Raw genomic sequence first — 13,858 nt, 5'->3', positions numbered from 1 at the left:
TTTAGTTAGAGTAATAGTAGAGGGCAAGAACAGCATATACAGCGAACACTTAGAAAAGAAAACAATGATCCTAAGTGGATGACTCGTGGACTAAAACACGAGATTGGGTTAAAGAAGAATTTATCAGAAAATAAAGAATGGGAAACACATCTCAGGGGCCGGTACGTCGAACTATCTAGATTAGTTAAGAAAACACCAGGATAGCAAAAAGAACTATGAGATCAAAGTAGCAAATGAGGCGAAAAGTAATCCTAAGGGCTTCTTTCAGATGTATAGAACAAAAACACGGGAGAAAATTGGACCGCTGAAAACAAACACAGGGGAGCTAGTAGAAAATTACGAAAATATGAGCACATTGTTGAACGACTACTTCCTTTCAGTATTCACACAGGAGGATCGAACGACTATACCGGAAAGAGTTCAGGTGTACGAGGGCGGGGATGGCGATAAATTGAGGGATATAATCATTACCAGGCAAGTAGTTAAGGATGAGATAGATAAGCTTAAGAAGAACAAGTCGCCAGGTCCTGACGGGATATTTCCGAGGATATTAAAGGAGTTAAGTGATATAATCAGTGACCCACTAACCGACATCTTTAAGATGTCGGTAAATACTGGCTATAGGCCGAGCCAATGGAAAGTAGCTAATGTGACGCCGATTTTTAAAAAGGGGGACAGGTCAGTTGCTTCAAACTATCGCCCAATTAGCTTAACATCGGTTATAGGGAAGATGCTGGAGTCCATAATAGCCAGGAACATTCGGGAGCATTTAGAGAAACATAGCTTAATTCACGACTCGCAGCATGGGTTCACAAAAGGTAGGTCATGCCTCACCAATCTCTTGTCCTTCTACAATAAAGTATTTGAGGCGGTTGACAGAGATGAAAATTATGATGTAATCTATCTTGATTTTAGTAAAGCGTTTGACAAAGTTCCTCACCAACGACTGTTGCTTAAATTACAGGCTCACGGAGTAGAGGATAAAGTTTTGAACTGGGTCAAGGCGTTGCTTAGCAATAGAAAGCAAAGAGTGCACATCAATGGTAAAAGATCTGACTGGGGATGTGTTACGAGTGGGGTCCCACAAGGTTCGATATTAGGTCCACTTTTGTTTATTATTTATATCAATGACTTAGACACAGGAATTAGTAGTGATGTTAGTAAATTTGCAGATGATACCAAGATCGGTAGAGTAATTGAGTCGGATCAGGACGCTAGTATTCTCCAAGGTGAGCTCAACAGATTATATGACTGGGCGGATAAATGGCAGATGGAGTTCAATGTAGGGAAGTGCAGTATTCTGAGTGTGGGTAGGAACAACCCCTCACATAACTATTGCTTAAATGACACTCTCATAAAGTAGGTCTGGGTGCGAGAGGGATTTAGGGGTCTTAGTGAGCTCTGATCTCCGTCCAAGGGCACAATGCATTCAAGCTAGAAATCGAGCTAATAGGGTACTGGGATTTATTTCAAGGGCGTAAGCAACAGAAGCCCCAAGTCTTCCTCAAACTATATTTAGCATTAGTTAGACCTCATCTTGACTATGCGGTTCAGTTCTGGTCACCCTACTATAGAATGGATATCAGAATGTTAGAATCGGTGCAGAGGAGGATGACTAAGATGATTCAGGGGTTGAGAAACTTGCCATACGAGGAAAGACTCAAACAGTTAAACTTGCATTCTCTAGAAAGGCGAAGGGTGCGTGGAGACATGATCGAGGTTTATAAATGGATGAAGGGCTTTAATAAGGGAGACATTCATAAGGTTTTGTTGGTAAGAGAACCGGGTAGGACACGAAGTAACGGGTTTAAACTGGATAAATTCAGATTCAACAGGGACATAGGCAAAAATTGGTTTACTAACAGGGTGGTGGATGAGTGGAATAGGCTTAGCAGTCATGTGGTGAGTGCCAATACAACTGTCACATTCATAAATAGACTAGATAAATTCATGGACAGCGATATTAGGTGGGGTTAGATACGCGGGAGCTTAGGGGCAAAGGAGCTGCCTCGTACAGGCCTACCGGCCTCCTGCAGACTCCTGCGTTCTTATGTTCTTACGTTCTATATACATCTATCCATTTATCTATCGAAAACACAAACAAACAAACATACAAGTAAACAAACAAACAGACAAACACAAAGAGAGAGAGAGAGAGAGAGAGAGAGAGAACATACACTTACATGAAGCAAAACTATGTTCACACCTACGAAGTATTTCCCTGGAGATGTTACGTCCGCTCATTCCTGTGGAGGAGGAGGAGGAGGAGGAGGAGGAGGAGGAGGAAAAAGGGGAAGGAGGAGGAACAGGAGTAGGAAGAGTGGGAGGAGGAGGCGGTGGAGGTGAAGGGTGAGGGGGAGGAGGTAAAAAGGCTTTGAGGAAGGAGACGTGTCTGGTTATTTTATTCTCTCTCTCTCTCTCTCTCTCTCTCTCTCTCTCTCTCTCTCTCTCTCTCTCTCTCTCTCTCTCTCTCTCTCTCTCTCTCTCCTCGGATATATACATTCCTTAGAGAGAGAGAGAGAGAGAGAGAGAGAGAGAGAGAGAGAGAGAGAGAGAGAGAGAGAGAGAGAGAGAGAGAGAGAGAGAGAGAGAGAGAGAGAGAGAGAGAGAGAGAGAGATTTATATTTTCTTTTTCCTTTTAAGGCGAAGGTAAAGGCAGGAGGAGGAGGAGGAGGAGGAGGAAGAAAAGGAATGAGCAAAAGAATAAGAAAGGGGAGGAGCTGCAAGGTAAGGAAAAACAGTAGGTTTTGAAGAAGAGAAGAAAGCAGGGGTTGTCAGGGAGGGAGGAAGATACAGAAGACTAAGCAGGAGGAGGAGGAAGAGAGGAAGGAAATATGGAGGAGGAGGAAAATGTGATACAGAAAAAGAACAGGAAAAACGACGAATAAAAGAAAGAAAAAATGATAGTGAAGAATATACAAAGAAAATAAAGGAAGGAGAAGAAACGTCAACAAAGAAAGACATAAGAAAGGAAAGGGAGAAAGTCAGATACCGGAAGAGGCAGAAAAAAATGGGGAGCAAACGTAGGAATAAATGACAGGAGAGGATGATGAGGTGGAGGAAAAAATACAAAATAATAGAAAGGAAAAAATCGTGTTGACTTTTGAAGGAAAATGGGAAAGGAAGAAGAAATAAATATGAAAGTAATAACAATAGAATCATAATCAGAGTAATAAAAAATATGAAAGTAATAATAGTAATAATGATGATAATAGTAATTTTGATAAAAATGGAAAACAGACAGTACTGAATAACCTTTTATTTTCTTATTCTCCTTCTCTTTTCATCTTTTATTTCTTTATTTTTCAGGAACGTTTCGATTTCATGAGGCTTACTGTTCTTTCCTTTATTATTATTTTTATTATATATATTTTATTCATTGGTGTTCTCTTTGTTTTCATATATTTATTAGTTTCTTTTGTATTTCACTTGTACCGTCTTTGCCCTTTCTTCTTTTTCATTATCCTCCTCCTCCTCCTCCTCCTCCTCCTCCTCCTCTTCCTCCTCTACCTCCTCCTTTTCTCCACCTCTATATTTTCCTTCACACCCTCTTCATCGTTTCCTCCAAGTCCCTCACCTCATTTCTCTTCCTTTTCATTTCTCTCCTCTCTCCCCCACCTCACATCTGTCTCACTCTTTCTTACGTCTGTCTCTCTCTCTCTCTCTCTCTCTCTCTCTCTCTCTCTCTCTCTCTCTCCGTCCTCTTCCTGCTCCCTGTTTTGCTTTTTCTCCTCTTCGTCTTTTCCTTATCAGTGAATTCCTTTCTCTTTTTCTTTTCTCTTATCTTCCATTTGATTTTTCTTTTTGCATTCCTTCGTTATTCCTTTGTTTTATTTTCCTTTTTGATATGTTTTTGCTTTTCTTTTTTCTAGCTTTTTCCATTCATTTCTTCCATCTGTCTTCATTTCATTTTCATCTATTATTTCACTTTTCGCTCGAGCTCGTTGTTCCTCCTTTATTCCTTTCCTTTCATTCCTGCTTTCCTTTCTTCTCATCTTCACCCTATTTTCTTCTTCTTCCTCTCATATTCCCGTTTTTATTCTCTTCATTTCCCCCTCTAACTCTCCCCTATTTACACTCTTCCTCCCGCTACTACTTCCGTTTAATTTTCTTCCTTTCAATTCATTTCTTTTCACTCTCCTTTCCCCTCCCTTCCTGTCTCCGTGCCCTCTCTCCTTCTCTTCCTTTCCCTTCTTTTTTTACTCATTCAACACTCCCCCCCTCTCCCCCCCTCCCCCCATCTTCCCCCCCCCTCTTCCCCCCCCCTCCCCCCCATTCCTTAGGTGCCAGCCTCGCCGCTCCGTCTTTTGTGAAATGAGAACGTTAAACGAGTGTAAAAAGCGTTGCGAGCGTGTGTCTGAAGAGAGAGAGAGAGAGAGAGAGAGAGAGAAGCCACACTCGAAGCAGCGAATGAAGCAGCCCCACCTGAGCCTCGCCGACAGAGGTCACCACGAACACCGCTGCCGCGTCAATAGTCTTGTAGCAGTTCTACACTCTAAATATTCCCCCACACACTTATAAACTCGGCATTACATTACTTCTTACTTGATCTTTCACTTATAATTATGTAAAAACAGCGAACCCCTACGTATGTGTGTGTATGTGTGTGTGTGTGTGTGTGTGTGTGTGTGTGTGTGTGTGTGTGTGTGCGTGTGTGTGTGTGTGTAACCAATGGGCAGCAGGAAAGCAGTGATCACGTGATTGATAGACAGAGAATCAGCACATGTTTCCAAGCCTCGTGCAGGAGGGGGGGGGGGGTGGCGGGGGGGATGGAGTAGTCTTCAGGGTGAGTCAAAATATTGGGACGTGCCTCCTTTCTCCCTCAAATTTTCTTACACCATGTTATGAAAGGGAAGGCGGCAAGAGAAACACACCTTTAATTAGATATATATCCAACCTTTACCTGTGTGTCTGTGAGAGCTAGAGAGCGTAGGAGAGGGAGAGAGCATAGTAATCCCCGTACATGATCGTAAGCTACACACAATCACAGCATCACAATTCAGAGCACCTGTAACATCTTCGCTCTCCCGGCCTTCCCTTCCCTTCCCTTCCCGTCCCTGCCGCGCCTCACTTCGCGTTGAGGTTCCGTTGCCGGTGTTGCGCGTACAGTGTGGCGGTGCTGCGTTACATGTGTGTTCCTGCCGTGGCCGTTGCTGGCGTGTGCTACGCTTGGAGATGAGGTGAGGCTGGGAGAAGGGTGTGTTGGGAGAGGCTGGGATGGCTAGGGAAGGGAGGGATGGGGTGAGAGGGAGGAATGGAGGGATGAAGTGGGAAGGAAGGGAGGAGAGTGAAGATGCGGTGAGGTTGGGATTTGATGTGTAGTGGGGTGGAGACGGGCTAGGGAAGGGAGTGATGGAGAGAGAGAGGGAATTCAGGGATTTAGAGAGAGGGGGAAGAAGGATGGAGAGGGAGGGAAGGGATGAAGAGAGAGGTAAGGAGAAAGGAGGAGTTGAGAGTAAGGGAATGGAGGGAAGGAGAGGGAAGGGAGGGGGAAATGAGGAGGGAGGGAGAAATGAAGGGAAGAGAGTAATAGCTGGGGGAAGGGAAGGGAAGGATGGAGAGAGAGTGGAAAGGAGGAAGGGAAGGACAGGGAGGGTATGAGAGAAGAGAGGGAAGGGAATGATGGAGAGAGAGATAAAGTAGGAAGGGAAGGGAGGGCTGGAGAGGAATGAAGGAAGGAGGGATGAAGAGAGCAGGAGAAATGTAGAGAAGGCTGGAGAAATGGAAGGAATATAGAGGGAAGGGAGGGAGAGGTAAGTAATGGGGGAGGGGCAGTGTGTAGCTGATGCTGGCAGCCGACACGAGGCAGTGTTCCCTTCCTCTTAGTTTTGTTGCACTCTTGGTTTTCCTTCTCGTGTGTCTTAACCGAGTTGCTTTTCCTCCTCCTTTCCTTCCTTACACGCCGTTGGTTCCTTTCTCCTTTCCTTAACTGTGATATTTTCTCCTCCGTGTGGCACAGTTGTTGTTGTATCTTTATTTTTGTTTTTGTTTTGTTAAATATTTGGTCTTGCTTTCTTTTCCTTTTTCTTAATATTATTTATTTTCCTTGTCTCAACCTTATTTTCCAGTATGTGTTATTTGTATTATTATTTGTATGCTTGGAGGAGCAGGAGGAGAGAGAGAGAGAGAGAGAGGAGGTTTAACTTTTGCCTGTCCCTTGGTGATGAATGGTGGGGCGGTGGTGAGGCAGTGTGGGGATGGGTCAGTGGGTGGGGGAAGGAAGGGAAGGAGAAAAAAGGAGGAAGTTATGGAGGAAAATGACTACTCCGAAAGAATAAGAGGGAGGAATGGAGGGAAGAAGGAAAGGGAAGGAAAGAAGGAAGTGGGAAGGGAAGGGAAGGGAAGAAAGAAGGGAGGGGAGAGGAGAAGGAAGGGAAGGAGAGAAGATAGGAAGTTATGGAGGGAAATGATTGCTTCGAAATAATAAGAGGAAGAAAAGGGACGAAGGGAGGATTGAATGGAAGGAAGGAGGGAAGGAGTGGTAGGGGAGAAGGAAGGCAAATCAAGGGAGGAAGTAATGAAGTAGGAAAAGGAAGGGAGGGAAATAAGAGCAAGGAAAAGAGGTTAAAAAAATAAGGGAAAAGAGAAAATAAAGAATAAAGGGACAATGGTTAGCGGTCTTTTTCTTCATTATTATTATTTTTTCCCTTGAGCTGCTTCCTGTACTGTAAAAAAAAAAAACGGAGAGATAAGGGAAAGTTGAAGGATGGAAGAAAAATGTTGGGGTAAGGAAGAGAAGATGAGAGATCAAGGCTAAGGAAGGATAACGGAGGGGATAATAAAAGGAGGAAGATGACAAGGGAAAGAGGAACAGAATAAATGGAAGACACTGAAGGAATGAAGGAAGTGTTTGGGGGACGAGAGGAAGAGAGAGCAAGGTAGTAATTGATGGAGAAGGGAGGAATGGAAGAGGAAGAGGAAAGGTTGAGGAAGAAGAAAGAAGGAGGGAGTAAGGAAATGGTTAAAGGAAGAGACAGCTGGAGGATTCAAGGGGAGAAGAGAGGAAAGTAAAAGGAGGAGGAGGAGGAGGAGGAGATGGGTGAACTGGAGAGAGCCGAAAGCAGATTATTGCCACTCACACACACACAGAGAGAGAGAGAGAGAGCATACACAGGACTGATTCCATATTGAGTTGCACAAAAATAATAAGAGTGTTATTCTTTTGTTGTGGGTCGCGATGCGCTGGCGGTGAATAAATGGATGAAGTAAAAGAAAAACAAATAATGCCGCGGAGGACAAAGAGAATGAAAATCGATGTATTTTAACTGAGCTGTTTCTTGTTTCTTTCCTTTTATGTCTAATTTTCCAATTTTTATCCGTTCATTATCACTTTCATTATTATTTCTTCCTTTTTCTTCCTTCTGCCTTTTTGTATTTGCTCACGAGGTCATTAACATTGCGATCTGAGATGCAGTTGACGAATACAAATAAATATATAAGTTAATTAATAGATGAATATAAACCAGAGTAAAGAGTATACACGAACACAAACAAACGCTAAATTAAAAATAAACCAAAAGTATATGAATGAATAATGAACGGGCATATGTATTACTTGATTACTCTCTCTCTCTCTCTCTCTCTCTCTCTCTCTCTCTCTCTCTCTCTCTCTCTCTCTCTCTCTCTCACACACACACACACCTCGAAATCCCTTATATTTAAAAAATTGTTAGTATAAATATCCCACTTTTTCATATAAAGGATTATGGGCAACACGTTCATGTATTATTCACCGGAGCATAAATTAAGTGAGCTTATATTTAACGAAACCTGCGGTAAAAATGTGGGTTTGATTCATTTACGGATTCTCTGAACGCTTACCTCATTTTGACTCAACGCTGTAATAAGGACAATTTGTTTATCGTAATATATGTATGGAGAAGCGTGTGTAAATATTCTTAATTTTCCAGGCAAATAAAAAACGTGTCATAAAGAGTTAAATACCAGAAGGTCGCTTAAATATGTGTGTGTGTGTGTGTGTGTGTGTGTGTGTGTGTGTGTGTGTGTTTCAATGCCGCCCCTAAATAAATTGTTTTCACATAATCTCCATTACGTGAATCCATTAATACTTGCGAACACGTAAAATTATTCACACTTCCTTAAATATGTGTGGTGCAATATATCTCTATATTGCACCCACTCCCCCACTCGTCATCAAACAAAATAGTTTCACCCTTAGTACATCATTACATGTTTTCCATGCCCTCTCTGGCCTCAATCCTCAGAAAGCTTATGGACCTGATGGAGTGCCTCCTATTGTCCTTAAAAAAAATGTCCTTCTGTGCTGACACCCTGCCTGGTCAAACTCTTTCGCCTTTGCCTGTCAACATCTACCTTTCCTTCTTGCGGGAAGTATGCCTTCATACAGCCTGTGCCTAAGAAGGGTGACCGTTCCAATCCCTTAAACTACCGTCCTATAGCTTTGCTTTCTTGTCTATCTAAAGCTTTTGAATCAATCCTTAACCGGAAGATTCAAAACCACTTTTCCACTTCTGACCTTCTATCTGATCGCCAGTATGGGTTCCGCAAGTGGCGTTCTACTGGTGATCTCCTTGCCTTCCTAACTGATTTTTGGTCATCCTCTCTTAGCCGTTTCGGTGAAACCTTTGCTATTGCGCTGGACATATCAAAAGCCTTTTGTAGGGTCTGGCACAAATCTTTGCTCTCCAAACTATCCTCCTACGGTTTCTATCCTTCTCTCTGTACCTTTATTTCCAGTTTCCTCTCTGACCCTTCTATTTCTGTTGTGGTAGACGGCCACTGTTCTTCCCCTAAACCTATTAATAGTGGTGTTCCGCAGGGTTCTGTCCTATCTCCCATTCTCTTTCTTTTGTTCATTGATGATCTTTCCAAAATGAACTGTCCTATCCATTCTTACGCCGACGACTCTACTCTGCATTACTCAACTTTTAATAGAAGACCCACCCAACAGGAAATAAATGATTCCAGGCTGGAGGCGGCAGAACGCTTAGTCTCAGACCTTACTATTATTTCCGATTGGGGCAAGAAGAACTTGGTGTCCATCAACGCCTCAAAAACATAGTTTCTCCACCTTTCCACTCACACAATCTTCCAAACAACTTTCTCCTATTCTTTGACAACACTCAGCTATCACCTTCTTCAACACTAAACATCCTCGGTCTATCCTTAACTCAAAATCTCTACTGGAAACTTCATATCTCTTCTCTTACTAAATCAGCTTCCTCGAGGCTGGGCGTTCTGTACCGTCTCCGCCAGTTCTTCTCCCCCGCACAGTTGCAATCCATTTACAGGGGCCTGGTCCGCCCTCGTATGGAGTATGCATCTCACGTGTGGGGAGGGCTCCACTCACACAGCTCTCTTGGACATAGATGAGTCTCAGGCTCTTCGTCTCATCAGCTCTCCTCCTCTTACTGATAGTCTTCTACCTCTTAAATTTCGCCGCCATGTTGCCTCTCTTTCTATCTTCTATCGATATTTTCATGTTGACTGCTTCTCTGAACTTCCTAATTGCTTGCCTCCCCCCCTCCCACGGCCTCGCCACACACGACTTTCTACTAATGCTCATCCCTTTACTGTCCAAATCCCTTACGCAAGAGTTAACCAGCATCTTCACTCTTTCATCCCTCACGCTGGTAAACTCTGAAACAATCTTCCTTCTCTGTATTTCCTCCTGCCTACGACTTGAACTCTTTCAAGAGGAAGGTATCAGGACACCTCTCTTCCCGAAATTGACCTAGCTTTCGGCCACTCCTCAAACTTTTTTAGGAGCAGTGAGTGGCGGGCCTTTTTTTTTACATTTGTTGTCCTTTTTTTATGCCCTTGAACTGACTCCTCTGCTGTAAAGAAAAAATAAGGCGCTGTATAAACACCAACACAATCAACTTTTTTGTTCTCTCTTACATTTCAGTTATATATATATATATATATATATATATATATATATATATATATATATATATATATATATATATATATATATATATATATATATATATATATATATATATATATATATATATATATATATATATATATATATATATATATATATATATATATATATATATACACTTTCTTTCTTTATATTTCAATCACTCTCAAACACTCGCTCCAGTCATTCTTTTTTTCTTTAATACTCCTTTCAATTTTTTCCCGTCCTTCTACTCTTCCTTTCCCTCTTTCTTATCTTCTTTCTTTCCCTACCTTCCCTTCCTCCCTTTTCTCCTTCAATTAAACCTTATCTTGTTTTCTCTCACTTCTCTCCTTTTCCTCCTTGTCATCACTCCTCCTCAGCTTTAGTATATCCTTACAAGCTCAATATAAACACCCACACAGTCAACGCTTTCTTCTCTTTTACATCCAAATTACATTTACTTTTAGTTCTTTTCTTACGTACACTACCCTAACATCAACATCCTCCCCTCTAAACAGCTGATCACATTCCCTCGTCTATATCGCCCTCCAGCTCCATTAACTACTCTCCCTTACGTGTTCTCCACGGTGCCAGGCTCCTGTGGTACATCATCTCGTTCCCTCGTTTTCTTGCCTCCACCTGGACGCCGCGTTATTAAAAGGACCCGCGGGACACCTAAATTTTGCTGCTCAGGTGAAGAATTGCAAAACTAACAGCGTGATAGGAAAAAAAAGTGAGGGATAGGGGAGGGAGTTGAGGGGAAGGGGAAAAATACAGCGAGACTGGAAAAAAAGTTAGGGAAAGGGGAGGAGGCGGATGTTGGTCTGGGAAGGGAAAGGGACGAGGGCGGTACCGGAAAAGAAATGGTGAAGGAAAGGGGGAGAGTAAGGGGAGATTAGGAGAGAAAGAAACAAGGGGAGGGAACGATGTGGGAATTTAAGGAAGTGAAGGCAGAGGGAGACGGGGGAGAATATATGGTTTAGGAATTAACCGGATGTGTGGAAAGGGGTGAACAGACGTGGGGAGAGGACGTTGGGGAGGGATGTGTAAGGCGGGAAGGTGATGGAGAGTGGGAACAGGGAAGGGAAGGGGGTGAAGATGGGGAGGAAGGGAAACAAGAGTAGGAAAAGAGAATCATGAAGATGGGAGTGTGAAGAAGGGGAGGAAGGGGAAGGTGGTGGTAGATGTGGGGGAGTAGGACTGGTAGAAAAGAAGATGGCGATGAAGGGGGAAGAGATAGTGGTGAGATGATAATAGGTGGAGATGATGGTGGTGGTGGTGGTGGTGGTGGTGGTGATGGAGATGGTGGTGGTGGTGGTGGTAGATGTGGGGGAGTAGGACTGGTAGAAAAGAAGATGGCGATGAAGGGGGAGATGAGTGAGATAGATATAGGTGTGTGAGATGGTGGTGGTGGTGGTGGTGGTGGTGATGGAGATGGTGGTGGGTGGTGGTGATGGTGGTGATAAATGGGGGGAGATGGGATGGGGAGTAGGACTGAAAGAATGAAGGAAAGAGGGGGAATGGTGGTAATAGGTGGAGATGATGGTGGTGGTGGTGGTGGTGGTGATTGGAACAAATAGCGGTTCTTTATACAATGAAAAATGGAGGGCAAAGATTAGTAAACAGAAGGTGAATCAGAGAGAGAGAGAGAGTAATGTGTCATACTCGGTACTAACTTTTGCATTACTTTTACGAAAATATATTCCTCCTCCTCCTCCTCCTCCTCCTTCTCCTCCTCCTCCACACTAATATCCTTCCACCCTGCCCTCTCCTGACATCCTAATCCTCCCCTGTATCGTATCCTGTCCTTCAATCCTTCAATCCCTCCTTTTCCCCTTTTCTTCCTTTCTCCTTTCGTGATTCAATAGGGACATAGGCAAACATTGGTTTACTAACAAGGTGGTGGATGAGTGGAATATGCTTAGCAGTCATGTGGTGAGTGCCAATACAATTGTCACATTCAAAAATAGATTAGATAAATTCATGGACAGCGATATTAGGTGGGGTTAGATACACGGGAGCTTAGGTTCAAAGGAGCTGCCTTGTACAGGCCTACCGGCCTCTTGCAGACTCCTACGTTCTTATGTTCTTATGTTCTTGTGTGTTCTTCCTTTATGCTGTCACAGTTTTACGCCCTCTCTTAATCTCCCTTTTTAGTTCCAACCTCCCTTTTCATTCCTTTATGTATATTTTTATCTTTTCATGATTTTTTCCTTAAAATTTATTGATTTGTTCCCTCCTTCTCCTCTCCTTTAACTTTTTCTTCATCATCTCTTCTCTCATACCTTTCCTTCATCTTTTTTCCTACCCTTCGTTTCCCTTCCCTTCCCTTCCCTTCCCTTCCCTTCCCTTCCCTTCCTTTCCCTTCCTTTCCTTTCCTTCCCTCCTTCCTTCTTTCCTTCCTTCCTTCCTTCCTTCCTTCTCTTCCGTCTCTTCTCTTCTCTTCTCTTCCCTTCCCTTCCCTTCCCTTCCTTTCCTTTCCCTTCCCTTCCCTTCCCTTCTCTTCCCTTCTCTCTTCTCTTCTCTTCTCTTCTCTTCTCTTCTCTTCCCTTCCCTTCCTTCCTTCCTTCCTACCTTCCTTCCTTCCCTCCCTTCCTTCCCTTCCTTTCCTTCCTTCCCATTCCCTTCTCTTCCCTTCACATCCCGTCCGTCAAATACCCAGCTATTCCCTTCTGTACCCTCCTCTTCCCTTCTCTACCCTTTATTTTTCCGTCCCCTATACTTCCTTTCCTTCCTTCCTCCCTTTCCTGAGAGAGTACTAAATCTTTAATCACAAATTTTCTAGTTCCGGTGCACGCCTCATTATTATTATTATTATTATTATTATTATTATTATTATTATTATTATTATTATTATTATTATTATTATTATTATTATTATTATTATTATATGGATATTAATAATAATAATGATGATGATAATAACAACAACAATGATAATAATAATAATAATAATAATAATAATAATAATAATAATAATAATAATAATAATAATAATAATAATAATAATAATAATAACTTACTGTTATCAATAATGTCTTACCTGAAATGAAAAAAAATGCATTAGTAATTTGCTTAATGACTGTTTATGAATCTACCTTTCCATCTATCTGTCCCTGTCATGCTACTCTAGAAAGGGATGAATAATGAAAATAATCAGGAAATAAAGCCACTTTAGAAAAACAAGACAATGGCGTTCGTGTTTAATAAAGAATAATACGAAATGCTAAGTATATTACGAAAAAAAAAATGGGAAGGTGGAGGAAAAGAAGATGAAGGAATAGAGCAGGAGCCCAGAGGGGTGAGCCTAGCTGGAAAGGTTACCAATTGTTACGTGTACCATCACATTGGCCATGGGTCCAAATCAAAGGGTCTGGACGTCTGCCGGGTGCCGCGTGGTGGGTGTGGTTACTCGAGGGCTGAAATGACACCCAAAATATCAGCTAGATCAGCCCAAAGGGTAACCACTCTAAACCACTCTCTGTTTAATCGGCACCATCTCCACATCTTTGGAGTATGGGTGCCAGACATTTTCACTGGTGGCTGGGGTCCGCCAGACACAGTATCGGAGTAAAAAATTGAGCTAGATCAGCTCGTTTGGTAACCCAATGAAAGCTGTTGTAAAATGTTCAGTACATCCCCCTGTATAAGAAACAACCAATGCCAGACATTTTCACCGGTGGGTTACCCTCCTCCCATACTGAGCTAGATCCGCTCACTTAGTAACCCAGTGAAACTTGCTGCAAAATGTTCAGTACATCCCCCTGTATAAAACACAACCCGTGCCAGAAATTTTCGTTGATTGGTTACCCCCGGCAGAAGCCCCTAAAGGGGGGACCTCCCCACCCATACTGAGCTAGATCAGCTCACTTAGTAACTCAGTGAAACTTGCTGTAAAATGTTCAGTACATCCTTTTGAATAAAATAAAAAAAAAGTTCTAAAATTTTTCGTTGGTGGGTTAC

The sequence above is a fragment of the Eriocheir sinensis genome, chromosome 1, assembly GCF_024679095.1.
Source record: "Eriocheir sinensis breed Jianghai 21 chromosome 1, ASM2467909v1, whole genome shotgun sequence".
Classification (NCBI taxonomy): Eukaryota; Metazoa; Arthropoda; class Malacostraca; order Decapoda; family Varunidae; genus Eriocheir; species Eriocheir sinensis.
The sequence above is the reverse complement of the archived record's forward strand: the minus strand, read 5'-3'. Positions refer to the sequence as shown.